Raw genomic sequence first — 18,357 nt, forward strand, 5'->3', positions numbered from 1 at the left:
GTTCTCTCTCTCTCTCTCTCTCTCTCTCTCTCTCTCTCTCTCTCTCTCTCTCTCTCTCTGTGTGTGTGTGTGTGTGTGTGTGTGTGTGTGTGTGTTCCTGCTTGTACATATGTGCTCATTCATGCATCTGTGTGGATGTATGTTAAGATCTAAGGCTCACACTGTGTGTCTTCCACCACTGTGCCCCAACTTAACCTTTAGAGACAGGGACTCTCACTGAACCTGCCTTCCTGTACCTTCACAGTGCTGAGGCTGCAGACTGGCACCCCCACATCTGACCTCTGTGTGGAGGTTGGGGTCCAAACTCAGACCCCCTCGCTTGCGCAAGCAAGCCCTTTACTAACTAGTCTCTCTCCAACCCCTTTAATTCCGTTTCTAACGTGGCGTATTTTGCAAGCAGGTTGGAATTTGAAGTTACAGGCCAAATCGCCATCATCTGATGCTACAGGCTAGCTTCTGTTCATGTTGACCATGAACTCTCTTCTGTGCATGGAGCTATTGCTGACCGCATCCACTCCACAGCTAACACGCACGCACGCACACTCATATGCACACACATATCCCGGGAGGGAGAGGGCTCTTCCCTTTTCCCATTAAGCCATTAAGTCTATATATTTGCTGCCTATGGCCCATTAGATATTTCACATAAAGCGGCAAAATTCTCTTTCTAGGAAATGCCAGCGTTTCCCTTTCAGTCCCGTTATGTTCCCTCTGACTAATGAGAATTTAACAGCACAGCCTCGTGGCGCCTGGAGAAGGCCTGTGATGAGCCAAGGACCTCCTTCAGCCCTGCCTTCTACCTCTTAGACCTACTTTCCTGTTTGAACTGTGGGCAATTATCCATGGTCTGTCTGCCCTTTGGTCCAGGCACCTCCCATCTGGCTTTGATTTGGAAGCACTCAATTTATCAAAATAGTTTGTTATGTTAAAAAACTATTTGATGTCAAAAAGCCATATGTCCCTTTTTATGTGTGTGCTGTTCCTGGGCTAGGAAATCAATTTGCCCATTTTAAACAAGGCCGAGGCCCACAGAGACTTGAGTCAGCACTGCATTAACCAACAAGAAAACTTCATTGGAAATGCATACACTCTGCTCGGTGGCCTCAGGGGTACTGGAAACAGAGGGACCCATATACGTGGGGCTCTCCTTCACCATAGGCCTCAGACTCCTTGAGATCTTGGTGTAACAGCCCGTGAGCAGGCAGAGTTTAACTTTCCTGCTTGACTCGTCAGGGATCTGAATTTGTTTAGGTACCAATATCAATTCTTGGAGTCTCTAGACCATGCCATGAGAACCTAGTTTCTCTAAGTATACCGTTCCCCTAAGGTCTTAACCTTTCTGCTCTTCAACTTCCTCTGCTGAATGTCTACTTTGTTCTGTCTTCTGTTTCTCAAGTCTTCTCCTTTAGCATTTTATGCTAAATATATCCTGATGCTTTCCTAGTTTAGAGGTCCAGTTGGGTGGAGTCCTTGCTAAACTTTAGTGAGAAAATCCCCCACCCCTGCCGGCAGGCGCTGCTGTTGCTCTGTGCTGAAATAACCAGAACAGAAATGACAGAAGGTGTTCGCTGCTAGACAGTGATCACAGGGAAGGAACTTTCTGCACACTGGTGTCTTCAGGCCATCAGCGTGGACTTTGATTCTCTGTAGCAGGTCCTAAGCGTCAGAATATGTCAAAAGTCATGTTCCCAAATGGGTCTTCTGTGGGCAGCTTGAAGCCCAAAACTGTTGCTAACATCCAGCAAGAAATGAACCTGCACCTCTTGAATGCAGAACAAGAGGATGAATGGGCAGAATATACCAGAGCCCCTAGGCTAAGCCCTGCCCTATTTTAGCTTCCAGCTCTGTTGTTGGAAGCCGCTTGTTCATTCCTGGCTACTCAAACTCAAAATAACCACACAGAAACTATATTATTTACAATACTGGTTGGCCAATAGCTTAAGTGTATTTCTAGCTAGCTCTCATGTCCTAAACTAGCCCATCTCCATTAATCTGTGCATCACCATGAAGTCATGGCCTACTGGTAAAGTTTCCCCGTGATCCAGTGGAGGTGGTTGTCTCCTGTGGCAGCTACATGGCTTCTCTTTGACTCTACCTATTCTCTCTATACATCTTTTTCAGCCTGGCTATGTTCTGTTAAGCTATTGGCTGAAAGCAGCTTTTTTATAATCAATAAAAGCAACATATATACAGAAGGGCTAGAATGTTGAGCACCAAAGACACTCCACTTGGAGCTTATTTTCTTCTTGGAAAAACTGGCCTTTGGAAAAGGAACTGCCCATGCCTCGACCACTGACAGAATTCATGGTGTCTGTAATGGACAAACAGGATATAAGAAAAAAGACTACCAGACCTTGCCAAGACAGGGTAACACGGTTTTAAAAAAAATTTCCTGCCTCTGAAAATTGTCTGTCACTTACTATAGGCCTCAGCCAAAATTGGTTGCTCCAACATTACAAATGAGACTTTGGGTGATTGTCCAGGTAGTCAGTTGTCTCTGTTATCTACTGCACATTCTAGAAGGTGCTTGATTGCACTTCCTGCCTACTCAAGTAATATTATCTCCCTTCTCAGACCTTCAATGGAGTTGAAGATTAGATAGTTGTAGTTACTTTCCTCTTATGATTTAGCCAAGCCATTTCTAATACAAGATTTACACTCCTTAAGATAGAATGATTATTGGAACATTTTAGCATATGTTCCTTGCTTAGTATTTTTTATGCTGGTTGTAATTCTAATCATTATACTTGATATCTGTTCTTATTGAACATAGTTTTTATTAGGTTTGGAACACTCTTATTAGACAAAAGGAAGAGATGATGGGGAATATTCTTCAGTCAATGGCCTTTGAGAGGCTGGACAAGTTTAAGGTATGGTTTTGGGGTACCAAAAAGCCACAGTCCCACCCACTCACCCCTCTCTTCCTGTGTTCCACACCTGGATGCTGGAACCCTGTTCCTGTTCCCTGAGTTTTCCCTTTTAATAAAGAAAAGCCTTAATATACCCTATTCAGAGCTAGTGTGGGATTATTTGATTCATGATCCTCCCATCTGATGCATTCTGCTTCACAGTTCTTTCAGAAGCCAGGGATGCTTACTGATGCAACTTTGCATCTGGATTTCCCTTTAGATGAAGTTTCTGCCAGTGTGGAGTGGGGCTTGAGATGAAAACATAATAGATCCTCTAACATAACCTAATCTTGCTGCTTCCTAGGGAACTTTGTTTGCCTTTATAGACCGGTCTACAATCACAAACACTGAGAAGCTCCTACTGTGTGTACTGGGCTTTTTAGTTAGTACACCATCTACATTACAAAGTAATCCTTTCAAAGTATGCTTTTGATTGCTCCTTTTAAAGTCTCTGCACCTGCTATGCATACCATGTGTGTGTCTCCATCAAATCCATATTAATACATCAAGGCCCCTAAGGCCCACCAGGTGTGTTCAACCTGTAAATTGTGGGCCCCACACACAGCATCATGAAACTAAGGCATTAGAAATCAATCTCACCTCAAAAATCACAGATTAAAACATCATGAGGTATTAGTGTGTGTGAGTGTGTGTGTGTGTGTGTGTGTGTGTGTGTGTGTGTGTGTGAGAGAGAGAGAGAGAGAGAGAGAGAGAGAGAGAGAGAGAGAGAGAACACATATGCAAGGTTGTGTGTTTAGCTCAGTTGTATGATTCTCAAACATGAAGTTCAGTAGATGGCAACATCATGTTGCAGTGTCAAATTGTTGACCTAAAACCCTAGATTAGACAAGAAGAGACTCATAAAGTCCCACCACTAGCTGAGAAGTCATGGACTATTGATGGCTGTTAGGAGAAGTAGAGTCAGTTTTCTTCAGCAATTTGGCCCCTGGTGCGGGAGAATTGTCTGTATTTTGTCAATAATGTTTTAAATAAACACTGATTGGCCAGTCAGGAAGTATAGGTGGGTCAACCAGACAGGAAGTAGAGGTGGGGCCAAGAGAACAGGAGAATGCTAGGAAGGAGGAAACCCATTCTTCCCAGTCCTGCCCAGACCACAAAAAAAGCAAGATGTAATCTACCCGGCTGAGAAAGGTACCAAGCCATGTGGCTAACATAGATAAGAACAATGGGTTAATATAAGCTACAAGAGTTAACAAGAAGCCTGAGCTAATGGGCCAATCTGTTTTATAACTTATGGAGATCTCTGTGTGATTTTCGTTGGGGCTTGCTGGCTGTGGGGAACTGGGCAGGACAGAAACCCCAAAAAGCCAGCCCTCATTTTACAGACCCCTAAAGTTTACCCATGCTCTAGTAGATGCACATACAGGAAGCATTAAATGGACTCAGTAGGAAGGGGAATGTAAGGAGAGAGAGAAAGAAAGAGAAAGAGACCACATGAAGTAGGGAGAGGAATGTGAGAGAGAGAGAGAGAGAGAGAGAGAGAGAGAGAGAGAGAGAGAGAGAGACCGCATGAAGTAGGGAGGGGGAAATGGATAAACAAGAAAGTGGAAGAGAGGGAAAGGGTTTGGATTTGATGAAAAGACATATGCATGTATGAAATTTTTAAGTAAGCAAAGATTAGCCACACCTAAGTTCTAATGCTACAGTATGAACCAGTAAGGTGTTTCCTGGGATGATTGGATCACAAAGGTGGAGTCCCAGGGTGTGATGAGTGGCTTCATGAAAGACAAGAGAGACTGCATTTTCTGTCTTTGTCCAGATGAGGACACAAGACAACTGAAGCCTTTGACATGAACCTGACAGCCATCCTCTACCCTTGTTCTGGACTTCAGCCTGCAGACCATGGGACCGATATATTGGAGGTTAAGCCACATGGTTTACAGGATTTTGTGGTGTCAAGATGAATGGTCCAAGCTGGCCCCTTTACAACTGGAAACATACATTCAAACTATTGTTAACCTCCACGATCACAGAAAAGCAGGAATATTTTCTTTTTTCCTCCCCTCTTTTACTATGATTGTAACTTTTCCCTCCTACTCCACTCAGAGTTAAAATAAGCTCTCTGTTTTGAGTCCTGCATGCCTACAATCTCCATTGTCACTGTTCTCCATATCCACTGGCAGGAGGCCAGCTGGCTTTGCCAACATACCAGGGCTGAAAATATTACTTGCATGTGTGACTGTGTGATTGCTGTGGCCTCCGGTGCATAGCGCCAAGCTTCAGGTCTCTTCTCTTTCTCTGGGCAGTTGGTGTATATAGGGGACTGTGTGCTTAGAGTGTGTGCTTGTGTGTGTGTGTGTGTGTGTGCACGTGTGCATGCGTGCATGTGTGTGTACAATCCTGTGCACTTGTGGAGGTGTAGAAGACACAACCAGTGTTGGATATCTCTTCTCAATTTCTCTCCTCATTTATTTGATTGATTTATTGATCCATTAATTTGGCTAGACTGACTAAACAATGAGCTTCAGAGATAAGCCTCTCTCTACTACCCCCCACTCTATGTAGGTTTGGGGGGCCCAAGATTAGGTCCCTCTTGCTTGCACAGCAAGACTTTACTGACCAAGTCATTTCCCCAGTGCTCTGTGTATTTTTATTTTCCAGTGCCTATTTCCATGAGCGAGTTTGAAGAAATCTCTTCTCAATTCTGCTCTTTTGCTCACTAAGAAATGTAACTACTTTCTAACTCAATGATTTGCATTTATCTTGGCTTTTACTGTAAAAAAAAAACAAAAAACAAAAACAAAACCACATTGATTTTAAAGTGTGGTGCTAGTCACAAATTCTCCTCAAGTATTATATTGAGAGTCCAGTTTAAGAAACTTATTTCAACCCTAAAACAGTGAAAATCATTTTGTGCTATCAGCTTTTTTTCATGTTGTGACTTTTGTGCCTCAGTCAAGGCATTTAATCTACTTGGTGTTCATTTTAATAAAACAGTAAAGATGGGATTCAAGTTCTTTTCCCAGGTGGTATGCCAATTTCCTTAATATCAATTTATAGATTGATAATGGATTGTTTCCCTGGCAACATGTACACGTCACTCAGTAGTGGTTTGAAAGAAAATGGCCCCCAAAGGGAGTGGCACTCTTAAAATGTGTGTCCTTTTTGGAGCAGGAAGTGTGTCACCATAGGGGAAGGCTTTGAGGTCTCTTTTGCTCAAGCTTCTCTCAGTGTGATAGTCAGCCAACTTCCTGCTGCCTGGAAGATATAGGACTCTCAACTATTTCTCCAGCACCATGTCTGCCTGCCCGCCACCATGCTCCACTTCATGGTCCTAATAGACCAGACCTCTGAACTGTAAGTGAAGTCCCTCCATTAAATGTTTTCTTTGTAAGAGTTGCAAGGTTATGGTGTCACTCCACAGCAATGTAAATCCTACATAAGACACACTCATAGTAGCTTCCTGTTGAGGAGTGATTGGTCCTCAACCAATCTCTTGTATCCTGTTGGTCTCTTCTTGGATGGTAATGTGATGCAATTCTGTAAGACTTATTTTTAATTATGAGTGTATGTTTGTGTGCATCAGCATGGGTACCCCACGTGCAGGTGCCCATGGTGACCACAGATGGCAATGTATCCCCCAGAACTGAAATTAGAGATGATTCTGTTCTCATGCCAGATGCTGGGAATGGAATCCAGGTCCTCTGAAAGAGTAATGAGTGCTCTTAACCGAGAGAAACATCTCTCAAGTCCCACAGTATTTCTTAATCAGCATGGCGATTTCTCTAGCTTCATTTTCAAACTACTTGTTCTTTCTTTTATATCTAGACTCCGTTTGGTAGTTCTTTTATATACTGTTGTGATTTTGAAAATAACTGCACTGAGTTTAGACATTCATTTCGGAATGACTTTTTTACACCACATTGGAAAAGTATATTCTCTATGACTCTTTTTATCCTTTGATGTATTTTTCTGCAAAGTTTTTGATTTGTCAATTCTTTGATATTTTAGGCATTTTTTCTGTGATTACATATAGGTTGTTTGATATTATTTTTCAATTCTCATATATTTGGGACATTTTATTATTACCCTTACTTAGACTGCTTAATGTTGTATTTTCTGATCAGTTGTTAGCAGTAGTGGAGGTAAACTTTTGCATTTTGTGTGATGATCATGTACCAGCAAAACTACTCAATGTACTGTACATTTCTCAAAAGATCACTATTGTCATGAGTGTTTGTAAATATTGGATCATGCACAAACGTATTTTTCCTTTCCTGTTATATGTTACTTTTCCACTGCTGTGATAAAACATGGTGACGAAGGCAGCTTATAAAAGGAATAGGTTACTTTGACCTGTGGTCCCAGAAGGTTAGAGCCCATCATTGATGAGGAAGTTTAACAGTAAGCAGCAGGCCTGGCATCAGGAGCTGGGAGCTAAGAGTTCACATTTGTAAGAGGCAGAGAAAGGAGAGAACCAGAAGCAGTGTGAGAGAGTTAGTCCCAGAGACCACCCCCAGTAAGATACTCTCCTCATCACGGTTGTGCCAAATCAAAACCTCCCTGAACAATGCCACCAACCAAGAAACAGTCTTTCAGATACCAAAGACGACAGGGAACATTTCTCATCCAAACCACCACACCTGCTGAATCCTTCTCTGTTATTTTGCTTGTCTGATTATCTGGCTAGACTGTCTGACACACGATCAGATAACAGCAACGACTCATTCTCTTTGAAACTGGAAATTCTGCCTTTGTTGAACACGGCATCAGTTGGAATTTGAGGGGAGAAGTCCTTCACCGATGCTGCAGGTGAAGTTCCAGCGGAAGTCTGGGGGCACGAGCTTGTGGTCAGTCAGAGATACCGCTCAACTTCCTAGACGAGACATGCAGCAAGGTGTAAAGAGAGCAGCGATAGAGGCGATGAGTACTGAGCCTAGATCTAAACAGACCACACCGAGTTTCCACTCTCCTCTCTCGCCTCCACAGGGATTTTGGTTGCAGAGGTCGAGAGATGAGCTTCTATGGTAATAGTGGAGCAGGTTGTCGTTGAAGATGCTGGCAAAGCTGGAGTTAAGCCACATGCAACATAGGCTCCTTGTCTCAACAGTAGGACAAGATACAAAGTGGTTTCTTTAGGTCAGGCAGATGATTCCGAGACCAACCAAGACTGTAATTTAAGCCCAATGTTGAACTGTAATTGTATGAATGGTGATATTTCCCCATAACCTGTAGAGATGCAGGAAGTGAAAAAGATTGGGAACAGGGTGGGTGGGATAGTACATTGATGAGCTCAAGAGGACCCTTGTATGAAATGGGAAAGAAATAGGCAAGTTCCAGTTGCCTACATACAATGGTCAGGCAGAGACAAGGACAGTCCTTCTGGATGCCCATATAGAGGATGGGGCAGGGGTGACTACAAATCAGATCTTATAACCCTGTCTCATGACATTTCCCAAAACACTTAGAAATTAAAGGACACCCTAAAAAGATTAGTTTTTCACTATTTCACTGAATATAAGCGTATAAGCAAAACAAAGCTATAGAAAGATAAACATAAATGCAGCTAAAATTAAAACAACTGATTAGAAAACAAATTTGTACCTACCTTTAATACTCAAATCAGCATCTATGGGTTCATGGGCCACCATCACCATTTGGCATTGATAGAGCCAAGTCTAGTGACTGGAGTAAGAACATGAGAAGTAGAGCCAGGAAGTGAACGCAGGAGGATTCAAGAGTTGGCTTCATTTTAGCCAGAATCCCCAGCCTATCTACTCAGCCAGGTAGTAAGGCCGACTCTTCCTTGATGGTATATCATGAATGTTCTCCGACCTTCCTTTCTCCTCTTTCCCATGCTCATGCTTGGTCACGGGCACTCAGTCTCTTTGAGGACCATTGAAACAATGGAACACTTGCTTCTCAGTTATTCGCTCAGATTCTCTCCTCCAACCTGGTTTTGTCTTATAAAAAGAGACATCACAGTAATAGTAATAATAATAATGACTTAAACTAACTATTAAGTATGGTGATTAAATTTTGGACTAATTACCTTAGTCTCAGGTTACTCTTTTGAAAATATTTGTGTTTGACCTTTGAAACTTTCATATCCATAAGTAATGTATTTTAGTCGTATTATTCCACTGCTACCTCATTCCTCAAAATTCTTGTAGCAATCCCCACTCGTGTCCCACCCAACTTCACATCTGCCTTTATTTGTTGTTATTGATAACTGTGGCGAACTCCTCGACCAGCGAGAAAGAACAACCATGACACAAGGATTCTTCTCAGATCACGCTTTAATTGGAGTGCCCTTGGTTGAAGGAGCATGAAGCGAGAGGGGGCAGGGAACGAGGGGCAGGGAACGAGGGGGCAGGAAGCCAGAGGGGAGGAAGCGAGAGGGGAGGAAGCCAGAGGGGAGGAAGCCAGAGGGGAGGAAGCGAGAGGGCTCGAGAGCACTAAGGCAGCTGCTTATATATGGAATTGGCACACGGGTCGCCCTCTGATTGGCTGCCACCAACAGCTGACACCAGACTGCGTCGGGATAGGCCCAAGGACCCTTATCCACTGCGCATGCGGGAAGCGGGGGACACGCAGCTCTCAAAGGCATAGCCAAATATGGAGTTGTTTATAACCAACAAGACAGGACTTGTAATGGCGATCTTGTCCGGCTCGCTACAGATAACCTTCTGAGTCCTGTTAGTGATTTCCATATGGGCCAGAGTGTAGAGCTATCTAGTAATGTGTGGGCAACTTCAGCTCCCAGGAACCAAGTCCTCAGAGGAAAAGGGCTCTTCCTCCATCCATAGCCATCAGCCACCAATGCCTCCTCCACAAGGGGTGAGGTCCCGTGGCCTTCTCACCCATGTTGGAATTGTACTGACAGGGCTATAGAATAACCTTTCTGTACTCTGTGAATAGGTTTCGCTCTCATTGGTTAATGAAGAAGCTGATTGGCCTATAGCAAGGCGGGATTAAGCCAGGCAGGACCATCAAACTGAGGATACTGGGATGAAGAAGGGCGGAGTCAGAGAGTCATCAGCAGATGCAAAGAAAGCAAGATAGACACGCTGTACTGAGAAATGGACCAAGCCACTTGGCAAAACAGACAAGAAATATGGGTTAATTTAAGTTTAAGGGTTAGCTAGTAACAAGCCTGAGCTAGCAACCAAGTATTTGTTATTAATAGGGAGTCTCCATGTCTGTTATTTGGGAAGTGGCTCCCACAAGGAAACCTACCTACAGACAGGCACTCACAGTTATGAGTTGATGTGTACATCAGCCCTGTCACATCTGGAAGCTGGCATTTCATGGGTATTTTTCCTACTGCTAACATGCTCCAAGTTCCAACAGGTGTAGAAAGCAAGTCACTTACAGGATGAGTTAGAGCAACATTTTTTATCTCACTGGTTAGACTCACTACCAGACTTTTTTACCTTCATGAGAAAATCTCTAACTGCATCTACAGATCTCTGACTACAGCCATTTCAATGACCTCTTCAAATAAAAACATCCCCTAAAAGCTCCAGAGATTTGTATCGACAAAACAGAAGTACAAGAAAAGACCCCATTGGGAAGCTGGTAGCATTCTACACCGAGCCCTGTTAATTGGTTTAAACTGAGCACAGGGAATACTGTGAAGACCATTTCCATTGTCTAGGGGTATACCAGATACACCTGGTCAAGTTAGGGTCAAGTTTGCATTGCAAAGCCTGAGCCTCAGAGCTCTGACTCCATGGTTTGGGATATGGTAAATTACAAGTGTTAGAAGCTCTACAGTTGAGGTCACCATGCTCCTTGGTCCAGATAGCTCTGTCCCCAACATATTTAATTTTTCAGAAGATTGGCCTGTATATCAGAGACTAAGGAGACATGAAAAGGTCTGAGTATGATTCTGTATCCATTATCCCAACATTCTTAAAAGCCCCGAAACTTTGAAGGACTTTGTATTTGACAGAAAATGATCTGGGTTTCCGAACATATTCACAGTTTCTTCTTTTCAACAGTTTTATATTAAAGGTGGGAGTTAGTGGTTAAAATGTTTAAGTAAAAAAAAAAATATTGACTGCCTAGTGCTACACCAGAAACTCGAGGCAAAGGTCATCTGTAATATGAGGGAAAGTGTCTACTACCAAGATTACAAGCCAGAGAGAATAGACTGACATCTGAGGATACTCAGCTCTCTAAAGATGAGTGGTCCATTGTGTGTGTAAAAACCTTGGGGCAGGCTTTCAAGAACCAGCTAAAGAAGACAAGAGAGACCTGCGTCTCTGTGAGAAAAAACTCAACTTTAAATAAATGGCAGCTTAGCTAGGGGAGGTCCATGCTAATGCTCATTGAAATGTTATTTTCAGAGCAGAAGAAGAAGGGACAGTCCTTCCAAACCAATGCTCTAACATGGTGGAAGAGAGGGATAGCAAGAGGATTTAGCTCACTTCCTTGCCCTTCACAGTTCTGAGGACTTGCTTTCCTCGGGGGTCACCTATACGGCATGTATATGTTTATTATCGGAAAGCTAATCAAAGTAGATTGGTTACCTGTAAAATGTGCTGACAGTCTCCGAGGCAGCTCCATTTTTGAAAGAGGCTCTTGTAATTCAGATGGGAATTCATGGTGTATAAGCCCTTAATGCTGCCTTTTCTTCCGTGAAGGACAAAAACGGAAAGAAACTCTAAGGATGACATTGGAAAAGATACTGATATCAGTTTTATGATTTGAAAACCTAAGTGTAAAAGCAATGTGTTAACATTGCCTGGTAGTGCTGTTTTACACACCCACACATAGTCATGTTTATACATGCAGCAGATATAGGCAGCACGTATATATTTATCTGTCCTGGTGAGATTTATTGTCAAGTTGACACAATCTAACTCCTGTTGGGAACAGAAAAGTTCAACAGAGAAACTGCCTCTGTCAGATTGGCCTGTGGCTGTGTGAGGGGTTGTCTTTATTGATGATGTGGGAGGGCCCAGCTCACTGTGGGCAGCACCATTCCTGGAAAGGGGGACTTGGGCTGTATAAGAAAACTAGTTAAGAGTGAGCCAGTGAGCAAGCCAGCAACAGCATTCCTCCATGGTTTCAGTCCAAGCTCCTGCCCTGGCATCCCTCAATAATAGGCTGTAGCCAGGAAGATGAAACAAACCCTTTCTTCTCCCCCTAATTGATTTTTGTCACGTTGCTTATCACAGAAAGAGAAACAAACTGGGCACTCTCTGTTGCGACCGAAGAAAGCTGGGTGCTGGTCACATCCTGGGCTGGTCTCTTGCTCCTGTCTGGTGTTTGTGGTATGGAAATGTCAAGTGTCTCTTACACCTGTTTAAGGTATTGGCAAAACAGAGGACAAACTTAAGTTTAGGGGAAAAAAATAGGACCAGAGAATTGAGAGAAGTGTATCTGACCTGTTTAAATTGGATCCTTCAATTCAGCTCCCTGAAACTCATAAGAATTTCTTGGGTTTATGAAAACATAAGTTTTAACATATTTATGTCAGAATGACTGTGACAGATGTTTTGCATAATGAAAAGTATCATTAAGACTATAAAAGACAGTGTGAGAGAGAATAACTATTGAAATTTGTTTGGTGAGGCTGTCCTTTTAAACAACAAAACCTCTCAGCTGTCAAATTGCATCAGAGATCTTTGAGAAGGATAAATTTTTACTTGAGTTATTGATTAAAAACAACAGAGAACTTATTTTGTTGGCACCTAGAGCTACTCCTCATGGTCCCCATGGTCACATGCCTTTTCCTGTTTAGTACAGGGCTTGCCAGGCTCCAAAAGATCCTGTGGGCTAAGAAATTTGTAGGAAGACAAACCTACCTTTACCTAAGCAGCTAGGCTGTTGAATCCAGCAATTCTGTTCATATCTGGAGATCTTCAGTTTAGATGAAAGGAAGTTTCGAACAGTGGTCAGTGCTTGGCAATCGAAACAAATTGCAGATAGACATTGTTTTGTGCCCATCTGTCTTCTATCTTCTTGGGAGGAAATAGAGTGCTGCTGCTAGGAGCCAACCTGTCTCTTTTGTTATGAAAAGTTTTTTTAATAATTAAGCATTTAAATACCATATTCCCCCCAGATCTCTGAGCAGTTAAGGACTGCTTACCGGATATAGATAAGTTATAGAATTTGCCTGGAGAGCTGGGTCCGAGCTTGACTGTACTGGCTCTCAATAGGTGAAGCAGGGTTGGATTAAACATATAGCATTTTTGTAAGAGACTTAAAAGTACACACCAGCTTAAAACATGAGAGTTATTGGTTTTTTTATTCTGGAATGAGATATAATGGACAGTTATAACATTTAACAGTAAACATAAATGCATTTAAGTTATATTATGCATATACACACACACACACACCACAATGAACAAGAATTGGGTGAAGTGGATGCTCTTGGTGGGCCCTACCAGAGGCATGCCACTGCACAAAACACACACGTAACAGAGTCAGCAAGAGGAATTTAGAGACAAAAACATAAGTAAACCAGGGGACCAGGCAGGGTATACCTCAGTAAAGATGGCAGAACTTGGTCACCTGACCTGGCTATCAGTCAAAATGGCAGCGGTCACATGTTGTATGGAAAAGCTATGTTTTTGAGCTGAGGGAGTTTTACACATAATAACAAGAGAGACCTAGAGGTGTGATCCACCCTGTTGCCAAGCCACCACACCATAAGCCGTGGTAGAGAACAAAGGCTGGAATTAAAAGCAGCTGTCTTGTATATCCAACTAATCTTGTCATTTCCTGTGGAACCAGCAGTAGTAGTGGCAGGGATAGTTTGAGGAAAAGTGGAGCAGGAGGGACACTGGCAGAGCATTCACAGGTGGGTGGCTGATAGTTTGAGGGTTTATATTAAATAGCTGAAAACGTGAAAACAGTGAGCTAACACTGCAGGGCCTCTAGAAGGATGTCTCCTCTCCACAGGCAGGGTGTTAATGAAACAGTGACACCACAAAGCCTATAGAAAAAGATATTTTCTCTACAGGCAGGGTGTGGAAGCCTGACAGGCTACAGTCTGGGCAACTTGGAAACCAGAGAGGCTAGAGGCTGCTCTGAAAGTTCTGTCATAGTGGGGACCACTTACGAATGGTTGAAAAGAAAAGAACAGAAAAGAAAAAGAAAGAAAAGAAGAGAAAAGAAAAGGAGAAAAAAAAGCGAAGGGACCCTGGGTTCCAAATTAAAGGCACTTCACAGTGTGTGCATTGCTAGCATGGGAAGACCAACCCAGTTAGTCCAGTCACATTTTTCACTATGAAAAGCAACCAGAGATATCAAAGGTCTCAACCATAACTGTGGTTGGGGACCAGAAGGGGAAAACTCACCATCAAAGCTGCTGGTGTACATAGAGGTCAGCATTCAGGCAAATAGAACACAGAGCTGTTGTAAAGAAACCTGGTTCCTGAGCCCAGGGTTGCATGCGTCTACAAAATGCAGAAAGAGCCTGGCCGAGTCATGAGCACCAAATGTTATGGTGGGAATAAAACACTGAAGTTTCCCAAGTGATATCAGGCAGTGGGCCATGAGTTTATGGTGGACCATGAAGGCAGCTGGCCCCAGGTAGGGAGCCACGAGGTGGATGAGAGACAGAGACAGATAGGCACATGATGCAGAGTAAGGTTGGATATTTATTTAGCAGGTTACAGAAGGGAAGGCAGAGGGAGGGAGAAGCGGGATGAGAAGAGAGAGGCAGAGAGAGAGAAGGAGCAACAGAGAGAGAGAGAGACAGAGAGAGAGAGAGACAGAGAGAGAGAGAAAGAGATGGGGGAGGGGAAGCCATGGTAGCAGCTACCTCTTTAGGAGAGAGATCTAAAGGAAGGACTCAGGCTGGAAGCAAAAGAAAGATAGCTTGCTTCTGTATACAGGAGGGAGTGGGTGGGGCTTGTCTCTTAAAGGAACAGGACAGACCATTACAGGTATAATATCAGGATGGAAGATATTTGGTTTTAAAAGTGTCCAGTTGTGCAGGACCAGCAAAGCTTTTACCAGTATTCACTTCAAGGCTGCACCTGCTTTTTCCAACATGTTCAAGCCTCCACAACACACACTAAAGAGGAAGACAGACTTGACTCTCTCTTAGCTTCTACAGCCAGTTCTAAGAACAGGGACTTTGCAGTTGGGGGCTTTCTCCTCTGCAGAAGTCTGGAAACTCTAGCTAGAAAGAAGGTGTATCTCACCAACATGCTCCAGGTGTATGCAGATGAGAGAGCAATATGACGATACAACAAAACACAGCCTCTGATCTCTAAAATATACAAAGAACTCAAGAAATCGGTCAGCAAAAGAACATGTAATCCAATAAGATTATGGGGTACGGACCTAAACAGAGAACTCTCAACAGAGAAATCTAAAATGGCTGAAAGACACTTAAGGAAATATTCAACATCTTTAGCCATCAGAAAAATGCAAATCAAAACAACACTCAGAATCCATCTTATACCTGTAAGAATGGCCAAGATCAAAAACACTGAAGAAAATTTATACTTAAGAAAATGTGGGGTAAAGGGAACATTCCTCCATTTCTGCTGGGAGCCCAAGCTGGTACAGCTGCTTTGAATATCAGTACAATGATTTCTCAGAAAATTAGGAAGGAACCTACCTCAAGATCCAATAATACCACTTTTGGATATATTCCCAAAGGATGCTCAATCATACCACAAGGACATATGCTCAACCATGTTCATAGCAGCATTATTTGTCATAACCAGAACCTGAAAACAACCTAAAACCCCTTGACCGACTGAAGAATGGATAAGGAAAATGTGGTACGTTTACAAAATGGAGTACTTCACAAAGGAAAAAAGATAATGACATCACGAATTTGCAGGCAAATAGTTGCATATAAAAAACATCATATTGAGTGAGGTAACCCAACCCCGAAAGGAAAATATAATACATACTCACTCATAAGTGACTTTTAGACATAAAGCAAAGAAAAAACAGCCTACAATCCCAGAGAACCTAGGCAACAAAGAGGACCCTAAGAGAGACTTACATAGATCTAATCTACATGGGAAGTAGAAAAAGACAATATCTCCTGAGTAGATTGAGAGCATGGGGATCATGGGCGAGGGAAGAATTGGAGGGGAAAGGAAGGAGGGGATCAGAGAAAATGTATAGCTCAATAAAAACAATTAAAAAAAACATAGCCGCTCATTTGGCCAAAGGAAGCTGATGGGCTCAGGGTGGAACAGAATCTGTGGGTGGCTTGAGCATCTCATCAGCATCCCAGTGTATCTCACCTCTCCATCACTGCTGTTGTAACTTTTGGTAGCAATGGCAAGGACTCCCTAGAAAATTTCCCTACTCACCATTGGAATTGAGAGATGTAAAAGCTGTGTTAGACTTGAACAATTGTCCCTTCCTAACAGGCAATTGATCAAAACAGCTCTCTTGGGGTTTCTATTGCTGTAAGGAAACACTATGATCTACAGGAACTCAGGGAGGGAAGGTTTTATTTGGCTTATTCTTACATATTGCAGTTCATCACTGAAAAAAGTCAGGATAGGAACTCAAACAGGGCAGGATCCCAGAGGCAGGAGCTGATGCAGAGGCCATGGAGGAGTGCTGCTTACCGGCTTGCTTCACATGGCTTGCTCAGCCTGCTTTCTTATAGAACCCAGGACAAGCAGCCCAGAGATGACACCACCAACCACGGGCTGGGCCCTCCCCCACTGATCACTAATTGAGAAAATGCCTTACAGTTAGATCCCATGGAGGCATTTTCTCAGCTGAGGCTTCTTCCTCTCTGATGACTCTAGCTTGTGTCAAGTTGACACAAAACCAGCCAGTACAGTAGCAGAAGCCCCATGAGGACTTGTGGTCTATATGCCCATCATGTTTTTTGACAGTCCATGGCCCAGTAAATGGTGTGTGACCAAGACTTTGTCCATGGGCTATAGTGGAGTACTTGGCCATCTTATCTGGGCTTTTGCTTTGAGCTGATTTGAAAATTCATCTCAAAGAGAAGCGTGAGGCTGGCTCCCAGACAGGGATCTCAGTGTACTTGACGAAGGCTTTGAGTTTCACACATTGCTTTGAATAGTGGGCACTGTGATGGGGGATGGAGGACTCTGGTAGGAGTTAGAGGTGACCTAAACGCTTCTGTTTACATTGATTTGTTTTAACCTTGATGTGGGATGTTCCTCTTTATGCTGTGAATATGTTTTATAACTATTGGTTAATAAAGAAGCTCCTTGGGCCTATGGCAGGGCAGAACATAGCTAGGTGGGAAATCTGAACAGAGATACAGGGAGAAAGAAGGTGGAGTGAGGGAAACAGCAGCAGCTGCAGGAGGAATAAGATACCAGAGTCTTACAGGTAAGCCATGGGGTACATGGCGATACACAACTTACTAGAGATGGGCTAAGTTATAAGCCTGAACCATAGGCCAGACAATTATAATTAATTTTAAGCCTCTGAGTAATTATTTCTTAAGTTGCTGCAGGGACTGGCAGGTGAGAGAGGGACCAGATGGGACAGAGAAAAGACTTCCAGCTAAATAACCTCACAACGGTTGTTACTTTAAAATATTCTTTGATGTTCCTAAAAGTGACATTTAAATTTTTGAATGGTCAAAGATGACCCTTGGGAAATTGTGTTTTGTGGTTTTTATCCTGACCAAAGTGATTAATGGGTTTCCACTGATGCCTCTTAGGAGGGAACAAACACAGTTTGATATCTCAGTTTCCCATCTGCATCCCACAACACTCAAGTTTATTGCTTTGGTGTGAGACAGACTGACATCCAACCCAGGACAGCAGAGTCCTTACATGCTCTGTCTCCTCCTCTAAGACTACCTCCAACATCACATTTTCTAGGAGTTAAAAGCCATTCCCTGCAAGCAGAAGAAAAGAAAGAAGAAGAGAGGGAGGGAAGGAGGGAGAGAGAGAAAAATACAAAATATAACATCAGATGCAGCTCATTCATCAGATGCATGGTGAACATAATGTTCCAAGGAGTATCTTTCGGGACCAGCAAATGTAAAGGATTTTGTTATCTAGAATCTTCTTTAGAAGCAGCATGACATCACAGCTCAGAGCTGTAGTCCATGATTAAACCATGGTGCTTTTCATTAACAAAAATGTTTGCCCTTGCAGAGGAGAGAGAGAGAGAGAGAGAGAGAGAGAGAGAGAGAGAGAGAGAGAGAGAGAGAGAGAGACCATATGCCAAACTGGCAAAAAAGAAGGCTAATTTTTTTTATCACAAGTATTTGTCCTTAGCAATCAGAGAGATTAGAAACTAAGAGAGAATAAACATAGGCGTGAGGGAGAGAGGTGAGTTAATAATTACTGCAAGATTTGAATTCTCATTCCCAAAACAAAACTCTTGGTATTGACAGAAGACAGGATTTCAATATACCAGTTTCTTCTGAAACTGACCTTGTGACATTTTTAATTTAGCCATGATGGGGCGATATGACAGGGCCAAATTAAGGGTTTCACTACTTAACAGCTCTATCTGTGATGCTTGCTATGTGATCATGTTAACCTTG

The sequence above is a fragment of the Microtus ochrogaster genome, unplaced genomic scaffold, assembly GCF_000317375.1.
Source record: "Microtus ochrogaster isolate Prairie Vole_2 unplaced genomic scaffold, MicOch1.0 UNK10, whole genome shotgun sequence".
Classification (NCBI taxonomy): Eukaryota; Metazoa; Chordata; class Mammalia; order Rodentia; family Cricetidae; genus Microtus; species Microtus ochrogaster.